We start from the raw sequence: 11,290 nt of genomic DNA, 5'->3' as shown, positions 1-11,290 counted from the left end.
CTCTGTCTGGCTGCAAACGTTTTGAAAAGGTCACGGACTGTCGCCGTGTTACACTGCACGGGACCGCCTTCGCAATCCCTCTCATCTCCCCGTCCGCGGTCTCGCTCATATGCACATTGGGAACGTGCAGGCCCACTGCCACTACGGTCCTACCGACATTCGACAGAACAAACTCCCCTTTATCCTCCTTTGTCGACCATTATTCTGCAGCCCGCTGCTTGCAGTGCGCGCAACTCGCATGTGCACAGCCATACGACTATTGCTTTCAAGTTAGGCGGTGACGAACGTGTCTGTAAGAGATGAGGCTTGACTGCCTGCACTTCGCAGAGGGAGTCAGCGGCCCCCCGGCGTCGTTTCATTTTTTTTTTTTTTTTATTTCTTCTCACTGACGCATTTCCGCGACGCTTCAGCCATGAGTTGCTGGTAAGGGCTACGTAAAAACATGCAAATTGGGGGAACCCAAGACGAAGAAAGAAGGAAAAAAAAAAAAAAAAGAAAAGAAAAAAAGAGCGGACGCATTACGCGAGAACAACCTCATCTACTGGTGTTGAGATGACGAACTCGACTCTGGGACGCACACCATCCGGCCTTCTGAAATTGATGGAGCGGTGAAAAAGCCGATGCTAGCAGAAAGCGCGGCACGAGGATGATGGGCGAGCGATTGCTTGTTCGGCGTGGCCTACACGACAAGGCCACTGACTGTCACGGCGCTGGATCCAGGCGCTGAGCCAGGCGGGGGACAGCCCAGGAAGGGGCACTCGCAGGCGGGCTCGAAAAGAAAACGGACGGGTTTGCTGAAAACGGCACAGCCGCAAAACCCACACCGTCACGCGGAAGCTCCTGCAACCCAGCCTTCGCTTTTTCCTTTCCCCATCTTCTCCGTGCTCTCGTCGCACGCTCGGCTGGTCCATGATTGGCCGCCGGTGAGAGCCAGGCTTCGCAACGTGACCACTTTCTGGGTCCAGGAACGAGAAGAGCGCGACTCGCTTGCTGATCGGAGAACAGCACCAAAGCGTGGCCCCCGGATCTCGACGAGTCAGATCGCCGTTGTGCAGGGGAGACGCTGGACCATTCTCGCCCTGCGCTCGCACGAATAACTTACCAGCCATGCTCATCATCATTCAGGCTGCCAGTGAGGCGACCTCGACCTGCGCAGAGCTCCTGGCAGGCCGCGAAGCCTCCTCCATGCTCATCTGATCAAACCTCTCCAAATGCCACCGCACCGTCCACGGCATCATGTGCGACCGTGTCTCCAGCCTTTTGCCCTGGAAACCGCTTCGTGCGATTGTACGCTCGCTCTCGGTTTCCAGGCTGGAGCCAACGCGGGGAAAAGGCTGATATCGTCAACCGCAGCATCAGCTGGTTTGCCACCGGCTCTTTCTCGTCGTGATCGTTGCTCCAGTCGATCGCATCGCCGATGATCGCAGAGAACCGACACGTTTGTTCGTCGTGCGAGCACCTGACCAAGTGCCTTTTGAAGGCGGTAAAGCGACGCTCCACTCAGCCATGATTTTTCTTCGCCGCCCACCATCTGTGGTCCTACACTACCTCGTTTGGCTCTGCGTGAAGATGCCGTTGGTTATGCTGTTATGTTGCTGGAAACGCACTCATCGGTCGCCTTCCGCAGATCGAAAGGAATAATACACCCCCCCCCTTCCTTTCTTCCTCCTTCCCGTGTGACCTGCTGTTCAACCGCCCCGACCAAGCCTTGCGACAGTAATGCACGGTTCGGTTGTGTCCATGTAGCAGCACGGCTGTGTACCCAGTACCTCGCCGCTTTGAGGATTTTCACCACAAAGGCTCCGCGCCTTGTTTACTGTCTCCACCATGTTCTGGCCTGTACGTACCCACAAACGGAGCACGCGCCTGCCAAGAGCTACGACATTAGGCCCAGACCTCATCGCCGTTCATCTCAGATCATTTGATCACCTATATCCAGTTCATTCTCAGCGAACACGAGATCACCGACACTTTCACGTCTCCGTCTCTATGTGATAGTTGGGCTCCGATTGCAGACGTGCACTGTCTCGGAAAGGTTAGAGTCGGCTCCTCAAATTTGTGACGGCAGGCATGACCTTCCTCGGATAGCGGGGTTGGCCACTGGTTTCTTGTTTCTTTTTTTTTCCTTTTTGGAAGGTCAGGAGTGACGTTTGTCGTCTCCTCTGCAAGTGCACCCACGGCAATAGAAGGCATGGATATCGGCACTACCAAAAAAGCCGTATACCTTCACGATGTGTTTTGGCGAATCGCTGCAATGACCGCCAATTTGCTTTCAGTGTGCCTGATCCTAGCGCGCTTTGCCACGTGCAACCCTTCTGTACAGTTATCTTCCTGGTTTCGAGGGCAAAATATTGGAACTAGCACAAACTGTTACACTTGAATCTGAGCCCAGAAGCTACACTGGGTGAACTCCTGCTCTCCTTCATCTGTGTGGTCTCCCTGTGGTCGTTCCGTCCGAGCGTGCAACGCTCTCTCTGGTCATGCGACGGTCCGCAAAGTGTGACAGGTTTCTATTTATGACGATTGCACAGCGCATCTGGCGATTATACAAGGCTACGGAGCACACTTGCACGGAGTATCTAAACGAAGAAATAATCGTGTCCCAGAGAGACGACCTTTCAAAATCTCGCGTAACCCCTTACCCAACAGGAACCCATGCTTCCTCTGGACAAGTAGGCCAGGCCAGTTGAGCAGGTGTCTCATCTACTGGAAGATGGACGCCATGTTTGACTTCCTCTCGCTGCAATTTTACTGTGACTTTTTTTTCTCGCGCGTCTTCACCGTGCCCAGAACTCCAGTTGAGGGGGGAAAGGTTCGAACCAGAAGCACTGCAGATTAGGAATCGGGGAGGTTTTGCAGCCTCTGCGTGGATTAAAGCTCGCTTGACGCGCGAAAGGCTACGTGAATTGCGGTGGCCTGCCTTTGTGTGGATCTATCCAAAGACACATATTGCTTTCTCCACGCCATCGTCACAAACACCAGAATCTGTCGTCTCCATCGACCAAGAGGGAATCGGATAGCGCCGCAAATCTCTCTGCGCTCTGCAGGGTCAGAAGATCAGCGGGCTAGGACGCACACCGGAGACCAGTTCCTTGGGTCCCGACGAGCGGGTGCCAGAGTGGTGACCCGATGCTGTGGATCTGGCTTACTCCCCTTGCCGGCCAGTCGCGCTGCAGCATTTACTTCCTAGGCTGCTTTTGAAGCACGCCCGTCTCGGACACCTGCAGAGCGACACGCGCGTGTCATTGGTTTCCTCTCCTCTCCAACCAGGGCCTGAAGATAATCTTCCCATCCACATCTGTGTGTTATTGTGTCGGATCTGTTTGCACCGTAACGTTGGACGACGACGTGGTATTGTGCTTACGCTCCTTCTGGACGAATCCTTGTTCCTTTTGTTTTCCTCTGCCTGACGCTACCCCTTCTACCGTTCAAATCTCCGCACAAGAGAGAGGGGGGGGGGGTCGTTCCCTTTTGTTCAAACCTTAAATCCTCCATCACCGTGCCTCGGAACTTCTGAGGACGACAAGCTTTCAAAACGCCAGCGCTCTGTCGCTGGCATGGGCAAACGTGTTCAACCCCTGCCGGTTTTTGCGGGAGGAACTCGATGCTGGTCCCCGTATTTTTGCCCAATCTTATGATTTCGTTACACGCGTGCACCTGACGAACGCCACCCCCATCAGGCGTGTCTGCAATGGGACAGCGACCTGCGTGGGATGAGGCTTTCGTCACGAGACGGCGACGCGAATGCTTCCATGTCACCTTTACTTTTTGTCTCGTCTGAATCCGCTCAAAAACTTGACGAGAGAACAAAAAAAAGCATGGTCTGCCAAGCATGTGTACTTTCGCAGACGGCCCAAAGACCAAATGTGCGCATGGCTATGCGACCTGTGTTCCTCGCCAGCGTTCTTACCGAGATGGCGTCCGCGCTATCTCGTTCAGCGGAAGCAGGAACGTCCTTCCGCGGCCGGGCACCTCTCGGGAAACAAACGCCGCCTTCTCCCAGGTCCTTGGTTCAGGTCATAGATCATCGAGCCCCTTCTCCTCCAAACAGTAAACGCATTGGCCGACGTCTGGGTTTTGTTGCCTATTTCCCCATGGAAATTTCTACATATCAGGGGGGCGGGAGGGGTTGTCCCGCTGTTGGTACACATAGTTTTCTGGGTGTGCGAACGGGCACTGCACCAGTGCGTCGGGCTTTGCTATGGTCAATCATCTGCCCATGCTCTCACTCATAACCGGAGACGTGGGAAAGTGATTCCGAGATCGACTTTCTTTGTCTCGGCAGATCGACGATGTTCTGGTCCTTTGGGCATCTTAGGGTGAGACAGTGGTAGCGAATTGCTTGCTTTTCGCCTGGCAATACACTGCTGTAGAGTGACACCGGATACCTGCTCCGGTTTCGAGACCTATCGTACCAAAACCCCAGATCCTCCCAATTGGACGCTCTCTAAACCTTAGAGAGAGCAGGGAGAAGACTCCGAGCTGCAAGATCGTCTCCATGCTGATTGCCGAACTGTCACAGACGTCTCGATGAATACGCAGGAACATGTGCACTGATCTTTGGGTTTCCCCGTTTCTTTCTTTACTTCTCCCCGTAATTGTTTCGGTGTGAAGAGCCCAAATGCTCGTCATTTGGCGCATGCCCAGATTATTACGGGACCCTGCCGCAGTCCTTGAGGGGAGGCCGGGGCGAGGAAACAGAAGAGGTTGCATTTCGGTTAAACTTAGACTACTATCGTCGTCCAAAATGGCAACATGTTTGACAGGCAAATAACCACCACGGTTTTTGGCAGGTGGGCAACGGTTGTGTGACCGAGCAACGCCTGACTAGACGACTGTCCCCTCCCTTCCCCCTCTTGCCGTCCCGATACCCGGCCGTCATGGCGTGTCGTGGCGTCCTGTCCCGTCGCTACCTGAGTACCAGATGGCCCCATCAACTTGGTAATATCGATACGACACCGGCAGATGAACATTGTAAATAAGCGGTGGGGATTTGCCATGGGGTGCTGCGAGCGGTCTTTGAAGCAGCGAGACGATCTGCAGGTCGCAAAAAAAGCAGTATTGCTAGCGGTCATAACAAGGAAACGCATTGCTATACCCCATAGTCTTGCTTTTCGCCTACTCCGTATAGTACTGCTGTATTCAAAGTGTCGAGATCCACAGTTCGCGTGGAGATTGGACGCCTCACACCTGCGGGTGACAAAAGTGCTTCCAAGACGACCTCATGGGAGAAATCGGACCGTAGAACCCAGGAGCTTGGAAATCCTAACCATTTGCTGCACTAATAACATCTGGTCTTACTTCCCAGCAGAAGCAGCGTTGAATGGAGATGGGGGAAGCTTCAATTGCCTCACGAACAACTGCCATGCTAGATCAAGAAGGATTGATTTCCTAAGAGACACTCGGTGCTGTTTGCCTTACGTATCGCCGACAAGGCCACCAGTGTCGATTAACTTATGCGGCCACGCTCCCCTTTAGCTTAGTTGATCAATCTCGCCTGAATGGGGAAGAACAGCTTCAGGAAGAATGATTTGCTACTCAAACAGTGAGAGCGTCAGGGCACGAGATTATTCCCATTCCTGAAGGTCCAATACACTCACATCTCGTCTCTTTGCATAGCGTCCCAGTGTCTGCCGTGCCATTGCGAGCATTTGGAGGGCCGCCTTGGCACGTCAGACGATCCTAAGCATTATTGTATTAGGCAGTGAGTTCTAGGCCGACCTAGGAAGAATCGAGGTTGCGACATGCAGGTACCCTCAAAAGAAAAAAGGAATACAGCTCGTGGTTCGGGGTTGCATCAACGTCGAGCTTGTCCGCACCTCAACCCTACAAACCAATCCCCTTGCATACGTTCAACAAACGTTGTCTTTATCGTGCTTGACTTTGCAGCCCGTTTACCCATTCGAATGCAACGTGTATACGCACGAGTAGGGATAAAAAAAAGGTGCTATGCTGGCGTTGTCCAATCCGAACGAGCTTTTCTCTCCAGATGTTGCCTTATCTTTTGGAAAGCAGCCGCGACCTCCCCCCCACAAAAAAAAAAAAAAAAAAAAAAGATAACAACGTCCGTTGGCAAACCATTCGGGAAATTCTATCCCTTCGCTATTCGTGTTGGCCTATGGCATCACTTGATTATGCTGCTGAGAAACCTTGTCTGCGATGTCGTTGTCGTCACCGTATTTCCAACGCAGTTCGTATCTCTGCTGTATTTCAAGTCTTTACATCGTCTTGGCAGATATCCCACAAGAGCGTTCGATAGTGGTCCAGACAGTACTCGATGAGGTACATCATTACGTTCCTTGGCCTTAATCTTGCTGCCTGCAGAACACCTCGCTTGATCGCCGGTGGTGGGGGGCCATATCGTGTGTATGGTGATTCGTTTCGTTGACCTCATCAAAAGGCATCAAGCATGCCCGGCCCATTGCTTTGTGCGTTGAACTTGCCCAGCAGCAGCACGCTGCCAGAACAGCTTTCAGCGTTGGCTGTAGCTTTCCTACAAGTCCATGTTCCATGACAGACTAATGTAATATATTCCACCATTTTATGGGGCTCCAATCATAAAAGTTTTACCAGAGGAGATAAAACCACCGAGCTGTCCACGCGAGAAACAGGTTCCAGTCTCTTCTGCAATCGTTGTCCATGCTCATTGCCATCCCCTAGCCGTGATTGAAGTCCATCTACGGCTCTGCGGCTCGGACGCGTAGTCCTCACGTTGAATGGTGTTCAGTGCTAGTTTGTGAGAAAGCCTTCATGCGGTGGCTACTGGCAGCAGCAAGGAATCAGAGAGATACGTCCAAGGGGTAAGCTGGAACGTCAGTATCTGGTATCTCCGCAGCCTAATGCCCCACCTAATCACCGACCGTTACTATCGACCGAGGACGAGGACAGGACATGATGAAGGTGCACTATCAACACGCAAGAGGCGTCGGTCGTAGCTTCCCGTGTTTCTGACGTCTGCGAGATCAAGGAGTGAACGCGTTACGTGCCTTAGCTCTGACACCTGGACGCCATTTATAAGCTGCTCTTGAAAGGAAAACGGCGTAATGGATAACGAACAGCCGCACGATGGGAGGCAACCCGTTGCAATGGTCTTCTGCATTTTACTCAGTGGTCATATCGGTTGAGACAGTTGAATAATGAGCAGATCTAGATGAACACTCAACTCAAGGCTGCATGCGTGGTGGGGTCTGCGGATTGCACTCCAAAGGTTTTGAGATGGATATCGAAGGAAAGTAGAAGCAATGGGTGCATTTAACACTTCCATCCAAAATATGTGGTGCGGCCTATGAACCGTAGCAGCGAATTCCAGGCCCGTGTCAAATCTTTGATATGTGTATCAACAAGTACAAGCGGTAGCAGGATAAGCTGGACCAGGAATAGCTGATGGGAATTCTCGCCTACAGCGAATGGGCCACGCAGCAAACGCAGTGCAGGTCAAGAAAGTAGCGTCTGAGTCTCCCCAAACTACCAAGATGGAGAATCCTTTGAACTGGACCTCGAGCAGCAGGTTTAGATCCGCTTTTTCCTCACACTAGTGCATGGAAGGCCACAAGACGCTGAGGTGGAGACCGTCTCGAATACGTATATCCTTCAAAAGAATCTCCTAAAGGATCATGATAGAAAGAACATAAAGCAGCCTTTCATGAGACCAGTCTCACTGGCCTGCTGCTCTTGCGGTCCAGTAGAGGCCGTGAAAGGTTCAGCCTGTAAGTGCAAGGCCTGAGGATCAGTTTTGATACATCACAGAAAGCTTTCCAATTTTTCAAAGGCATGTGTGTGCACGCGAATGCGGATTAGCGATTTGATTCTTCGTGCTTCGATTTCATCTATCGAGCATCTCTATCTCTTTTCTGCCTGTGGGCACCTATCTTTGCTTTTGTGGCATGAATCCGAACCTGAGGGTCTCCATGAGCATGGATGACAATGAGAGAACCCAGCCAGGGTTCAGTATTCCACATCTGTTGCGCACCGAGGTTCCGGAAACAAGCTTTTCATCTTCTCCGGTTTCTTACCACGATCTTCCGTTGTGTCCCTTGCACACACGTGAATGGTTCAGCAACAGGTGGATTAGGTAGTAGACAACACAAAGCCTCGTACTTTTGGAGCGATGAGCAAGCAGGGTCCCGACTGGTGTCGTATGCGTGGGACGAAGTGACCAAACACACGCTGCACATGATTTAAGCTTTTTCCCTCCTTGACCCAAATGAGGATGCGCAAGCTATGGGAACTATCTCCTCGTCGACGGGCAGTGCGATCCGATCGAGCACAAGACTGTACTCTGCTCAACGGTCGTAAGCAGGTGCGTGACCATGCTCATCGAATAGAACAATGATTGGAGAATAGCGCGCAAGTCTTGGCTCTTGATGCAGTTTGTATCACGAAAAGCGGGATGCTGTAGGTAGTACATTGGTTTGCTTTGGAGGCAATAGGACCAGAACGAGTTGCTGTCAGATCGAGAAATGATTCGCTTGAAACGGATCTTGAAACACAGCACAAACCTACGATGGACCAGCGTCGGATTACAAGTAGGAAAGAGGCTGATGGGAAACATAACGGAAGAAAGCTAGACCGAGGGCGTGAAATACTGACGCGCGCGTATGTCCAGGATGCAGATGTGGTTTCACGGCGTTTAGTGGTCACCACGCCAAAAAGGCGAGCATCTCATTCCAGTCGGGGTTGCTGGCCGACATAGTGCGTTGGAACGCTGCTTGGGCCCACCGTGTCTACGCGCATAGCAACGGCAGAGCAACGTCAGAGCCGAGCATGTGCGGATGCCGACCATCTGGTTGACGAAGATTTGCTTGTCTTTCCTGGATGAACAGAGGCTGTCAAAAAGTCACAGGATTCGGTCTACGCTGCCAAGGGCAAAATCCTTCCCTTGCCCGAGAGGATGGCAACGGGAGATGTGAACCGAAAACAAAGAGAACAAAAAAGAGTCTCAAACATGACGCCGCCGTTGGCGGCGACGACGGCTTGCCGTGTGGTGAACGTCACGAGGAGCTTCGAGGTACGCGGCGCGTGCGTGGAAGGGGAAAGAGCGATCCGTGACGGGTTGCGTGCGACACTGTGCAATGGACCTGCCCGATCCTGTTGGCGCTGACGATGCGGACCCGTGTGCATCGAGCCTGCCATGTGAGCGACCATGTCGCGGCTCGGCGGTACGAGAGGAAGGTACGCTCATCCTGGTGGACGCAACGGACGGTTGCAAGAGCAACCAACAGGTCCTTCGTCCGATCCCAACGTAACAGACCTTCGATTCGGGTGCACAGCACCACACAGAAAATGACAAGGTGGCCAAGCATTGGAAGTTAAAGAAATTACTGGAGATTATTGGGAGGGTCTGTACGAACGCGAGAGTTGAGACGAGGAAATGAACAGTTTGATAGCTGCAATCTTCTTTCAAGGAGAAGGGGCTCCGTGCCTACGGGGACGCATCAGATGATGGAGAGCTTAAAGTTGGCCAATATCATTTTTAACTTTATTTTGTGAGCGTGTGCGCGCGTTGTGGATTGTTTCCATGGGGGTTTAAAATGATTTCATGGCCATGCGAGTCGCCGAGGATTCGTCGAGCCAGTGGGAGCTGGGTTGGTCCTGGTCCATTTCCGAGATTGCGCATGTAGACGGTCTGAAACAAAGGTGTGGAAGGGCGGCAGACAGAGCAGGACGTTCCAGAAAATGGAATGACGATACAAACCAATGGGCTGAGTCGTGAGGCGGTCAGCTTGAAAGGGAGGATTAGAGTTAGGAGCAGGATGGACGATGGACCTGACACGGGAATTTTGTGTGCAGTAGAAGTGAATGAGAGAAGCAGAGTACGTCAGGGCGTGGTCTGGCTGCGGTCGGCACGTGAGTGGTAAGTGGCACGTTGCAAAAGGGCGCGCTGGTGCCGCTATGCTGGCAGCAGGTGGGCGGGCCGCACGCTCGACCAGGCTGACTTGGTACAAGCACAGTCGTTTTTTGCAAGTGCGGCACAATTAACGCGAGGCCAGGAAGCGCGCATAGTTTAGGGCAGAGGAACAGCTGGCTTGGATGACGAGAAGGCCTATGTAGAGAACACGGCCGAGTCGACCGGGGCCAGAGTAGTGGGGCTCCACACGGCAGCAACGGTCACGCAAGCCAGCTCTGGGAATCATGAGAGGATGAAGACGACGTGAGCGTAGTCGTGAGTGAGGCCTCGAATGAGTAAAGCAGCCGACTAGCTGTCGCTGCGGCGTGCTCGCATGAGAACGCGTACAAAGGGCGGGAGGGATCGACGGCAGTGAGAAGATGATGTACACGGCGGAAATAATGCACGGATGGGATGTGGTTGGCTAGCGGATTGTGAGCGGGCGTCGTGAGACGGACAAGGAGGGTGGAGTATCTGATATGGCAACGCTTGTGGCGGTGGTGGCAACGTTGGTGGTGCTCGACGTGTTACGTGGACGACGACGAAGAAGAGAAGAATGGCTGTGGTAAGTTAGCAGCTCTGTTGTTGTTGTTGTTGTTGTTGTTGTTGTTGCTACCGTCGTCGCCGTCGTCGATGCCCGGAGCAGATGGACAGCACCAGCAGCATGTAAGATAAGGCAGCCTCTCGCCTTAATTTGGGAACGGGACGGTACAATGCCGTCGTACATATCATGCTTTCTGCAGAAAAACAGAAGCGAAAGTGGAGCCAGATATGGATGTGGATGTGGACGAGGACGAGATTGTTGGTCGCCTGTTTATGAGGACTAGGCTCGGTCCAACCTCTCTGCGCTGCCGTTTCCTTTTCTTTTTCTTTTGTTTTGCTGTCCAACCCAGCCGGACGGTGGATCGCTGGCGAAGCGCGTGGGTTGGATGAGCCGGCCGCATGGTTTGCAGCGTTGCAGTGTGAACTTGGCTGGTGCATCCTCGATGGACGGGATGCATGTCGCGTTGCACGCTCTGGCCGTCCCTGCGGGCCCTCCCCCGTCCGTCGCAGGCCAAGAGCGGCCTGGAGCGTAACGTGCTCCGTTCAATCAACACTGGACAGGACAGCAGGAGCAGCAAGAGTGGTGGAGGTCGTTGGAAGCGTGCGCCGAACAGTGCTGCATTGCGCTGGCGAAGTCAGGCCCGTACCCTTGTCCCTGCTCGTCCGCTCCACAGCCTCGACAGCGCAAGCAAGGCCCGGCCGTCTTGCGTGTAACGGGCGTTAAGTGGGAGTATTATGCTGCGCTGGACAGAGTGCGCTCGGTTGCTGTCCCAAGCTGCCTTGTACGTGATGTTGGCCGTCGTGGTTCTCTCTTGGATTGTTCCTTCTTTCGTTTCCGCCGTTCGTCTCTTCCTTCCTCAG

This window comes from Verruconis gallopava (assembly GCF_000836295.1).
Source record: "Verruconis gallopava strain CBS 43764 unplaced genomic scaffold supercont1.13, whole genome shotgun sequence".
NCBI lineage: Eukaryota > Fungi > Ascomycota > Dothideomycetes > Venturiales > Sympoventuriaceae > Verruconis > Verruconis gallopava.
The sequence above is the reverse complement of the archived record's forward strand: the minus strand, read 5'-3'. Positions refer to the sequence as shown.